This window comes from Adiantum capillus-veneris, chromosome 22 (assembly GCF_014529385.1).
Source record: "Adiantum capillus-veneris isolate H3 chromosome 22, ASM1452938v2, whole genome shotgun sequence".
NCBI classification, from domain to species: Eukaryota; Viridiplantae; Streptophyta; class Polypodiopsida; order Polypodiales; family Pteridaceae; genus Adiantum; species Adiantum capillus-veneris.
In genome coordinates this window covers 76,687,202-76,697,885 of record NC_140952.1, presented here as the reverse complement: position 1 = coordinate 76,697,885, position 10,684 = coordinate 76,687,202, and positions in this window count along the sequence as shown.

Genomic DNA, 10,684 nt, shown 5'->3' with positions numbered 1-10,684 from the left:
TCTTTGTCATAGTCAGAGTCAGGCTGCTGAGCTAAAAAATGAGCAAAGCATTAGACTCAAAGCTTCAAGTCATATTAAACTCTGTGCTAAGGTCGTAGTTATTAGGCTTACGATCAAGCTAGAAGAGTTGAGCATATCTAAAGTCATGTTGCTCATGCTGGATGAGATGAGAATAAGAGTCAAAGTTTATTAGCTTACAATTGGTGATGTCGTAGAGTCCAACACTCACGCACAATGCACAGTAAGATGAGAGCACATATCCTCATCAACGAAAACCATTCTTAAAGGGGTGCCAACTTGCAAAGCCATGTCATATGCTTTTATAGATACACCATCTTTCTAAAGAACCCCTCAAAATCTTACTTGCACAGCATATTGTTTTCCATGCATTTTTGTGTATGCATAAATATGATGTCCCACCATTGGACATATGTATTAGACACTCTTTTTTGCTTCCACCTATGCACCTTGAGTGGACTACAATAGGCAAACCAATGTTCAATCATGCTACACTTTCATATTTGCTACCTTTTTAATTCCATATCTATCAGCAAATAATCCCTTGAGTACTTTATTATTATTTCCCATGCTAATAAGTACTCCAATAATGCGCGTATACCAAAGGAACTTTTTTTCCCACTGGGTTTTTTCCCTTTGGTCATCCAGGTATAAGACCCTAATTTAGAACCTCATCATTCTACTTTCCTTGTACATATTTTTCATAAATAAACAGCAATCTCATCATGACGCTATTACAACGGACAAATGCAACATCATCTCTCAAAATCGACTACTCAGACCAATGAAGATGTTGCAGCAAATTGAACCTCCTCAACAAATCCGATGACAAAATGAAGATCAGCCCATCAACAACCAATCAAAACCTTCCACTGCCTCCAATGACACTTTTTCAACAATGCCCGGGGACGGGCACTAAAATAGGAAGGGGAGAATGTTAACTGAGTCTGTTATGGAATTGTTATGTTATTATTTATTGCAGTTGACAGGTGGAAAAGGCTTGACAGAGCTAGGCTATTGCAAAGGATATCATATTTTATGTACATTTCATGATTCAGGTGCTCTTTATGAGCTTTGGCCATTTATGACCGGCCGGCCAGTTTGTACTCACATTGACCATTGAAGAAATCTATAAATGAAATACGTGCAAGAGGGAAATGGTCACTCTTGCACGGGGGGAGATTGCACCCAGTGTTTGTGTGTTTCTTCTCTCCTCTCCTCCCTCCTCTCTTGCCGTGCCGGCGTAGCACTCCGCTCTAGGAGGTGCACCTACACGCGTTCTTTCACTCTCTTCCGTTCTCTATTTCTCTCTCTTCACTTACGGCTTCGATTCTGTGCTACGAGACTCGCCAGGTATGCGGATTTGTTGGTTTTATGGTCGCGACATGTTATTTTGGTATTTTGCAGGGCCACCGCGTCTTCCGTTTGTAGCAGTGGTATCAGAGCCAAAGGTCGACATCCTTGGTGATGCACAAATGGTTTCTATGGAGGATTCTATTTTTTGCAATATTGATACAACTAAGTTAGTTTCTAATTTTATCTGCCTCTTTTCTTCCTTTGTGTTTATGGACATTGATTTTCTATATTCATCGCCGAAGCACTTGATGTATGTATCGAAGGAGTTCATGGCTTTTGTATATTTCAAATGGGGGTGTGCAACTCATAAGAGACTTACCTTACAATAAAACTATTTTAGTTAAACACATAAAAGAAAAATTTGTAAATAGATGTACATCGATTAGTGGAAATATTTCTGTAAGCTGGTAGATTAATTCGTATTAGATAATACAGTTGATAAGAAGAAGATATGGACTGAACTCACATCTCATGGGAAGGAAGAAATTGCAAAACAGAGATGGGATTTTGATCATGAACATCATGCAACCCTCCGCTTAGGACCAAGGGGTGAGAATTAAGGGACATTGTTCCCAAGCAATGAATGGTCACTGTTGTGGGACACGATGCCAACAAACCATTCAAAGGAATTTGTTTTCCTTTATTTTGCATTAGAGAGGTGCAGATGATGGTTATGAAATAGGGCAAGGGGAGCGCAGCCTTCATCTGTGACATTGGATTATATCAATCGTCCAACGGTAGCACGACACAGTTGCATCTGCATGGCATGTTGCAATTGGTGAGAGTTGTATGCACCACCCACCCGCACTGTCAATCTCTGCTACTTAGTCAAGTCAAGTTTAGCTTGGCTTACAACCATACTGCGACTCTCGAGCTTCCTTCATTCTCACGGCTCACAGGCCTGCACCATGCAAGGAACTACTGGTGCCGTCCAACACCGTTTGTTCACGGCAGCTGCATGTACCAACCTTTTCATGCATGTGTAGTACCACACTCCTTTGAGTACACTTTGCGGCGCAATTTTTTTTAAACTACTCACGACCACACCATGGCCATCGTCAACTGGCAGCTATACACTCCCACTATCACTAGCGCCTGCTAACCCTTTGTCGTCCGTTGCATGGCTATCACTCGAACCACCTGCCCCACTTGCATGCAGTGCCTGGAAGTTATCTGCACTCTCCTCCCTCCATAGCTACCCTTGCGTCCTTGTTTTCCCCCACCGCAAAACTTCTGCAGGCCCCACCCAGTAATGCTCATATACCCATGGAGGAACAACTCGGTCATGGCGCTGCATTTGGCGAGTATGGAGTCGATGCCGATGTCTGTGATGCTTCGCCTGCTATACTTGAGCATATGATATGGAGTGAGTTGCACAGAGAGGCAACGGGATGCCAGATGTTAGCAGCCAAGCGCCAGAGATTCGAGGTGCGAGTCCATGATGGGGTGGCGGCGATGGCCCTTTTGCAAACTCTGGAGGTGGACATGGGTGATCAGAGCAGGGCAAGCAGGGTGAGGTCTTTCATCCACTGTGGGTCTTGGAAAGACACGTAGCGGAGATGGAGGGAGGTGAGGCAAGCCAAGCTGCGTGACTGAGGTAGCGAGAAAGAGGCAGTGAAACGCAGGGATGAGAACGTCGGGAGTTGCCCACGAAAAGCCTTCAATGGTGATGGCTTTGGCTTTCGGAAACGCAGAAAGCGCTTCTAGAACCTCTATTCCCACGTCTCGCCATAACTGCTCGTGCCGGCGTATCTCGTAGTGTGCGTGCCCTTGCATCTGAAATATCGTAATGTCCTTGCTGCTCATGGGGTGCAGGATGTGCAACGCTACTCCCGGACGACGGCCGCAGCCAACAAGCTTGCTCCACTCCCGGTAGGTGAGCGCGGCCGCATCTTTGTCTTCCTTGATCTTCAGCTTGGACAGAACCTGCACCAGAGCAGGGTCCGACAGGTCCTACATGCTATGGATCCCAGCCATTTTTGGCCCCATATTTTCACCCAGCATTGTGTCTCTTTATCTCTGAACCTGCATATTCTGCAAGTATTGACACGTTGTTTTTGGCTGCTCACTTCTTCTTTTTATTGCAAGTATCGCCTTCATGACAGCCCGCAAGAGGTCATACAAGTTGTGGCAAAGCATCGATCCGAGGTAGAAGCTCTACAATCTTAAGGAAGTGTGTTCTGTGCCCATACTGCATCAGAGTGGAGTACTCCTTTCTCTCTCCCTGTGTGCATCGTCTATGAGGACGATGGTGTCAATGGGCACACGACTATGGCAAGACAGAACGCGAGAGAGATCCACTTGTCAGTATAAGGAAACACACACACACATTGTAAGCTGTTTGCAAATTACATTTTGTCATGTATGTGGCTCGCTCAACTACCACGCCACCTTCTCTCTGGTGAGGTGACAAACTCTCTCTCTCTCTCTCTCTCTCTCTCTCTCTCTCTCTCTCACACACACACACACACACACACACACACACACACACACACACACACACGACTACCCATAGCGGCAATATTGACAATGTTCTTCATTGACCGATGCAATACGTCATCTGACAGCGCGCCCGACATTTGCCATCCTTAGATTTCATTCTATTTTATACCCAAATATTGTAGTAGATCCATAAAGATTGTATCATTGGTCCCATTGGCCCTTGGAAGTCGACATTTCCTTTCATTTTTCTCTCTCCCTTCTCCTCTTCCACTATGACTCCATACAGAGGTGGACATTCACGCAGTTTTCCTGCGCCTACTACAATACTTTCTCGCATGACGCGCTTTGCCGCATATCCTCCGACATACCATGATCCTGATGATGATTTTAATCATGCCTTTACGCTTTTAGTTTTAGTATTTCATTGTACTTCCTTTTATTTTTGTATCCACAAATGGTTACACCGACAAGGATTGGGTCTCATAGGTAATTTTGGCCTTTTAACGATGGTTAAGATAACGTTTCATTACATTTCTATCTTTCTTCCTCTCCTCTTCCCCTTACCTTTTGGACTGTGATTGACATCACTATTGCAACCACACTGCGGACCCTCCATTTGTATTCGATTGTCCCCAACCTCGCAAGTATATGCATACACACTCACACACACACACACACACACACACACACACACACACACACACACACACATACTTGTTTGTTGTATCCATTCAACGATGACCATCGAAAGTAGTTCCTATGAAATTTTTCACGTGAAATTCTCTTTGAGAGAGCAATGGTGGAAATCAAACTTTGGATCATAGTAACCATAGCAATGTTTGTTGATTGAGTTAAGGCTTGCCAAAAACAACTTCCCTAACTGAAGAAATTAAGGGCACATGACCTAAAGTTCTTTTGGAAGATTTTCAGGTATTCACACTAAAACTTGTCAAACTTTGCCGATTTACTTGAAGGAAAGTATGGAATCTAGCTGATGTTTTTCTATTTTAGGTAGTTTCAATAACACAGGTGAAATCTTATTAGCTTCTCATTTTCTTGCAGCAACAATCAATGGTTTAAAAACTTACTCACATATACAGTTCACCTCACCAATATCTGACACCCATCTGTACGACTTGAACTTTATGCCATTTGCACTTTGGTTTGTTTTAACTTGCATAACATTACTCAAATGATGAATTTTTCTATTGACCTTTGTTTCCAAGAAATTATTTAGCATTTGACGATTTGGATACTAGTCACTTCCTCAAACCACCTCCAGGTACGTAATTTATCGTTGTTTTCCATGGTATTTTAATTTAATGAATCCATTCTTATATATATCTATGGCTATCATATTTCTTAAGCTCTCATCAATTATGCAACATATCTTGTCTGCCTATACTGCACTGACATCCCTTATCATACTCTTACAATAATACTTACTTTCTCTACTTGCTCGGAAGTTTATTTTGGTTGTGCATATATTTAAGGACACAAAGTGAAGCAGTTTGTAATAGGGATAATACCATTGGACAATTTGAAAGCAAAAAGATCTTTTACTTCTTTGCATTTTCTTATGGCATATGACATTAAGAATCCCTAAAGTTCTGGCTTGTGCTTGCACTGCATGTAATTTCTATTGAGAGGATTTGACATTAAGCTATGCAGCTACTCATAGGAGCTGTGGTGCTTTGAGTTAGTGAACAATTTTTTTTTTGTAAGTACTCTGTTACTCAGCTATACTCCAACGTGATGTCACACAGGTAGTAAATGTTTTGTCTTTTTATGTCTTGTCTAGTCCATTGGTCACCTGCACACAGATCCGCCGATTTATTCAGTGTGTAAATGCTCACCTTGGTGTAGATTCGCTGATTTGGGCAACACCAGTTATCTGTGCAGATCCGCCGATTTAGACAGCACACTGACAAATTGCAAAGTCACAATGGTAAATGCAGATTCGCCGATGTAGGCAGCATTAGTGCGGATTCGCCGATCTAGGCAGCACGTCTTATTGGTGTAGATTCGTCGGTTGAGGCAACATCGATCACGAAATCATGCTGCAATGGCTGGCCACCACTGCAACTGGTATGATTTTGTTACCCGGGTACATAATGAAAATGATTTGGATTTGGACTTATATTGTGGAATTGGAATTGGATTGGGATTTGGTATCTGGTGATTATTTAGCAGTGTTTTGAGACTTGACATTATGAGATTTATGATGAGCGTGACGAATGATATCCTAATTCATTAGGGTATGAACGTATACTGCTTATTCTAGTGGTATGGGACACTAGAATAGGTAGTATGTGGATGACAGTAGGCATAAGCAATGTTGTCTAATTTTACGAATTTTTATTATTATTTGATATATATTTCTAATCATTGTTTTTTGACAAGTATTGTTTGCAGATTTTTACCTTTGCATCTGAGGACAGTTGCTTTTCAACGGAGAGGTATGTTATGGAATTGATATTTTATTATTTATTGCAGCTGACAGGTGGAAAAGGCTTGACAGAGCTAGGCTATTGCAAAGGATATCATATTTTATGTACATTTCATGATTCAAGTGCTCTTTATGAGCTTTGGCCATTTATGACCGGCTGGCCAGTTTGTACTAACATTGACCATTGAAGAAATCTATAAAGGAAATACGTGCAAGAGGGAAATGGTCACTCTTGCACGGGGGGAGATTGCACCCAATGTTTGTGTGTTTCTTCTCTCCTCTCCTCCCTCCTCTCTTGCCGTGCCGGCATAGCACTCCGCTCTAGGAGGTGCGCCTACACGCGTTCTTTCACTCTCTTTCGTTCTCTATTTCTCTCTCTTCACTTATGGCTTGGATTCTGTGCTACGAGACTCGCCAGGTATGCGGATTTGTTGGTTTTATGGTCGCGACGTGTTATTTTGGTATTTTGCAGGGCCACCGCGTCTTCCGTTTGTAGCAGAGTCAACGTTAGTTAACAGAAGCTGCTAAAGACTGAAGACGTACGAATGCACATTGAAGATCAAAGTGAAGAAGCAGTAAAGATTGGAGTTACACATTTTCCACATTTTCCCAGAATGGTCACGTATTATAAATTCTTGATTTATTTCAAGCCATTGTAATATTTTAATGTGTTATGGGCTCAATGGGAGTTCCAAGTTGTAAAGAACAGGTTAGTTATTGTACCTAGGTTGCAGATACAATAAGTGTGGAGTCTCAAACGTCTTGGGCGCCGGACATTACACATTTTAGACCTTGGATAAGGTATAAAAGCCAACTTTGTAAAGATTTTACTAAGTTTTTGGATAAGAAATATGCAGCGTGAGGTAACGGCTCTCACTTCTCTCCTTCTCGCTCCTTCTACTCCCTCTCTGGTTGTCACATTGCGAATGCATTTGTTGCATTGCAACCGCAAGTAAGAGCTCTACGCATTGACGTAAGCCATTCACAGTATTTAGTAGCTTTTGGCGTCGCCGACCCACGGCCTAATTTCATCATAACTAGAATTTACACTTTTAAATAAAAAACTAAGCATAGGCGGGGTATTGGGACATCATTGCTAAGCACTTAGATGCATTCTGGGTCAAAAACGACTAGGTCAAAAATCCACTGCTGTTAATAATCGCGATTTTGGAACTTGACCTAAAGTGGGGTTTGAAGCCATAGGCATGTGTGCTTAGGTCTTATGAACGTGTCCTAGAAGTTTCGTTATGTTTGTATGTCATTTGATGCTGTAACGGATGTGATTTGCTTGCCAATGAGCGATTGGCTTTTGGTGATTTCAGTCACTTGAGTGTAGCTTGAGTTAGATGCGAGTTATTAGTTGTTTCCCAAGAGATTGACAACCTCTTGTAGCCTCTATGCACTAGTCCAGTCAGCTTCGTCCCATGGTTTGACAAATTAATCGTGGTTCTCGTTAATACTGCAATAAGATAGGATGGTGAGGTTAGACATGCGTCCCACAAATACAACGAACCATTCAAACAATCCCTTCAAGACTTTGGAAAAGCACAAAAGAATCTTGGAATAAAAAGACCATTACACACTACATAGTGAGAATTTTTTTCAAAAAACATTGTCATTGATATAACCAAACCCTATTAAAAGTATAAAATTGTTTGTTTTCTCTTGCAACATATATTATACAATCACTTACTTTTTTTTACAAAGGACTATGGGAGCCTTACCATATGGTCAACACAAGGAATGGAGAAATCACTTTACCAAACAAGAGGAGCTTTCTTCAGACATACTCAACATGGCGGGGGTAGAGTACAAGCAAACAATCTTAAAGAATTATTTCAGTGGTTTTATAGAAGAAAAGTACTTCAACTTAAAATGAAGAAGGCAACACTACATCTAGACGATGCTACTACACAAGAAAAAAAAGACAAACTAGCCTTGCTAAAATTGAAGAGGAAAAATAGGTGGAAAAAATCCATAGCATCTACAAAGCTCACTGAATAGAGAGCAAACAAAGTACGTTGTCGTGCTGTGGCACGTATATAGTGGGAACGGGCATTAAACGATTTATCTTGTGACTTTTTGATGCATAAGTATACTTCATATAATACTCATATGCATAAATAAAATCTTTCTACCATACCTTAGTATTACCTTCGAAGTAATATAAATGTACATTACTATTAGAAAGTACTGCAAGAGAAGTATCAATGATTGTGCCTCTTTTTGTCTGTAGACAAAACATAGACATTATAGTAAGCACAAAGCTACAATTCCAAAGAGAAATCCGTAGCTTATTTGGACAAGAAAGATTAAATATCATTAACTCATCCATTAACCCTTTTATCCTACCCATGATACGATATGATCGTAATCTCGATGTTTTCATTTTTGTTTTGTTCTGACTATCTTTCGTGAGTTCTCTCCATCACGTGTGTGTTTGTAAGGAAAAGTAAGCGGCTTCTTTGGCTACATTTCTTCTTTAGCTCTAGAAGCTATGTTATCTACATCTTAGCTCTTTCTCATAACCCTTGAGCTTCCTCACAAACTCTCACAGCAAGAGGCCCGATGCCTTCCTGGCAAGACCGCCTACTTCTTGACAACGTGTATGTTGCAAATGGCTCCCAAAGACAGAAGTAGAGAGAAATTAATTACAACAATATTTATTTTAGCAAGCTGGTAAAGTATAAAATTATTCTTGAAGTCTACAAGTGAGTACAACCACAATAGAGATAAATTATGTAATATCATAAAACGGTTTTTCACATTTATAAAGCTATGGTTGAGTAATTTTTTGATTCCTCTAAATGCTTTGGATCATTGTCTTCAATTCTCTTTGTGTCGATATTCTTTGCTCCAACTCAATCATTCCTCTATGGCAAACCATATAGTGCTTTCCAAAAGGCTGTAATTTTGTGGAATCATAAATACCTAGAGTTAGGGCTATTGAACCATAGCTAAGATAGTATCCTTTGAAGGAACCCAACACCTCGAGCAACACCAAAGGTTTCAAGTGTAAATCTCTTTTCAAGAAGAATGACTTTGGTTTGACTTTGTGGTATGCTGAAAGAACCAAGAAACCTTGAAAGAGTCTTTAGTGAAAAAATAGGAATATATCCATCTTTTGAGTACTTCATGTGAAAAATGAGAACTTTGGGGTACTTCAATTTGGAAAGATAGTTTCTCAAACCAGAATACGTAGCCCATCCTCTTTCTCTTTTACTCCCCACTCCAGATATAAAGGAGTCTTCCTCTGCCTCAAGTTGCAAAATATATTAACATAAAAAAAGTTTACTAAAGAGGATATCAAAGTTTTAAACTATTAGACTAAATGAATTAATATCAATATGTTCAAGTATTACCATGAAATTTTCATTGGCTTCAAGATATTTTTCTCCATAGATCAATGGATTTTCCAACCTTTGTTGACTCATGCTCTTTTGAAGCATCTATTGTATCCTTCCTACATATTGTCTCTTTGTTGGAGGAAAGATCTTTGTGTATACATGAATTTGGAAGAGATATTGTCTGTTGAACTTGCTTGAAATCTTCTCCTATTGGTAATGGTTTCCCATATCCTTTTGATTTATTCATGACTAAATGTATTCCTTCATGATGCTAAAAGAAAAAATCAAGCTCCCCAAATTTATTGTCATTTACCACCCAATATTTCTCCTCCTCCCATAAGTTTGAGTCAAGAGTGCAAGTGCCATATCTTCTCGTAAATGAAACATACATCGAATATCATAAAGAAGAAGGTATTCTAACTTATCAATAGTAAATGTAGGTAGACAAGGGACAAACAAATCACTAACTTCATCATCTAAGTTACTGTCTATTTCATCTCTCTCAGTGATAATATTTGAATATTGGATACTCTCTACATCTTCCTAACTTGCAAGTTTTCCATCTCTAGAAGGTTAAAATAATCTCCCTCATCATCATCTTCTGCTTCTTCTTCATTTTGTTCAAATTCTTCATTATCTGAAGCTTGGTACTTGTCATTTAAGTACTCTATTTCCTCGACATCTCCATAGCTTTGTGAAATATTGTGAAGAAAGCACAATAAGCCCACATCTCTCTCTATAATTTGACATTTTCCTTTGCACTTACGAGGACACTATGTAAGAACTTTTTTAACATGGTCAGGAAACTCAAGAAACCTCCTATTCACATTTTCTCTTTCAGAAGTTCCTCTTTTTCCTAGACCTTTTACATGAATGTAATCTTTACTATCAATTAATATCATGTTTTGAAACACCAAACTAGAATACTCTTCAATATGCTCTTCAATATATATGGGTCATATTTCTTTCTGACATCATCTAAATTGAATGATGGATTAAACATTCTCTCATACACATCTTCATTTTCATGACAATTTGCTTGATATAGAAAATCCCAAAATATTTCATCTAC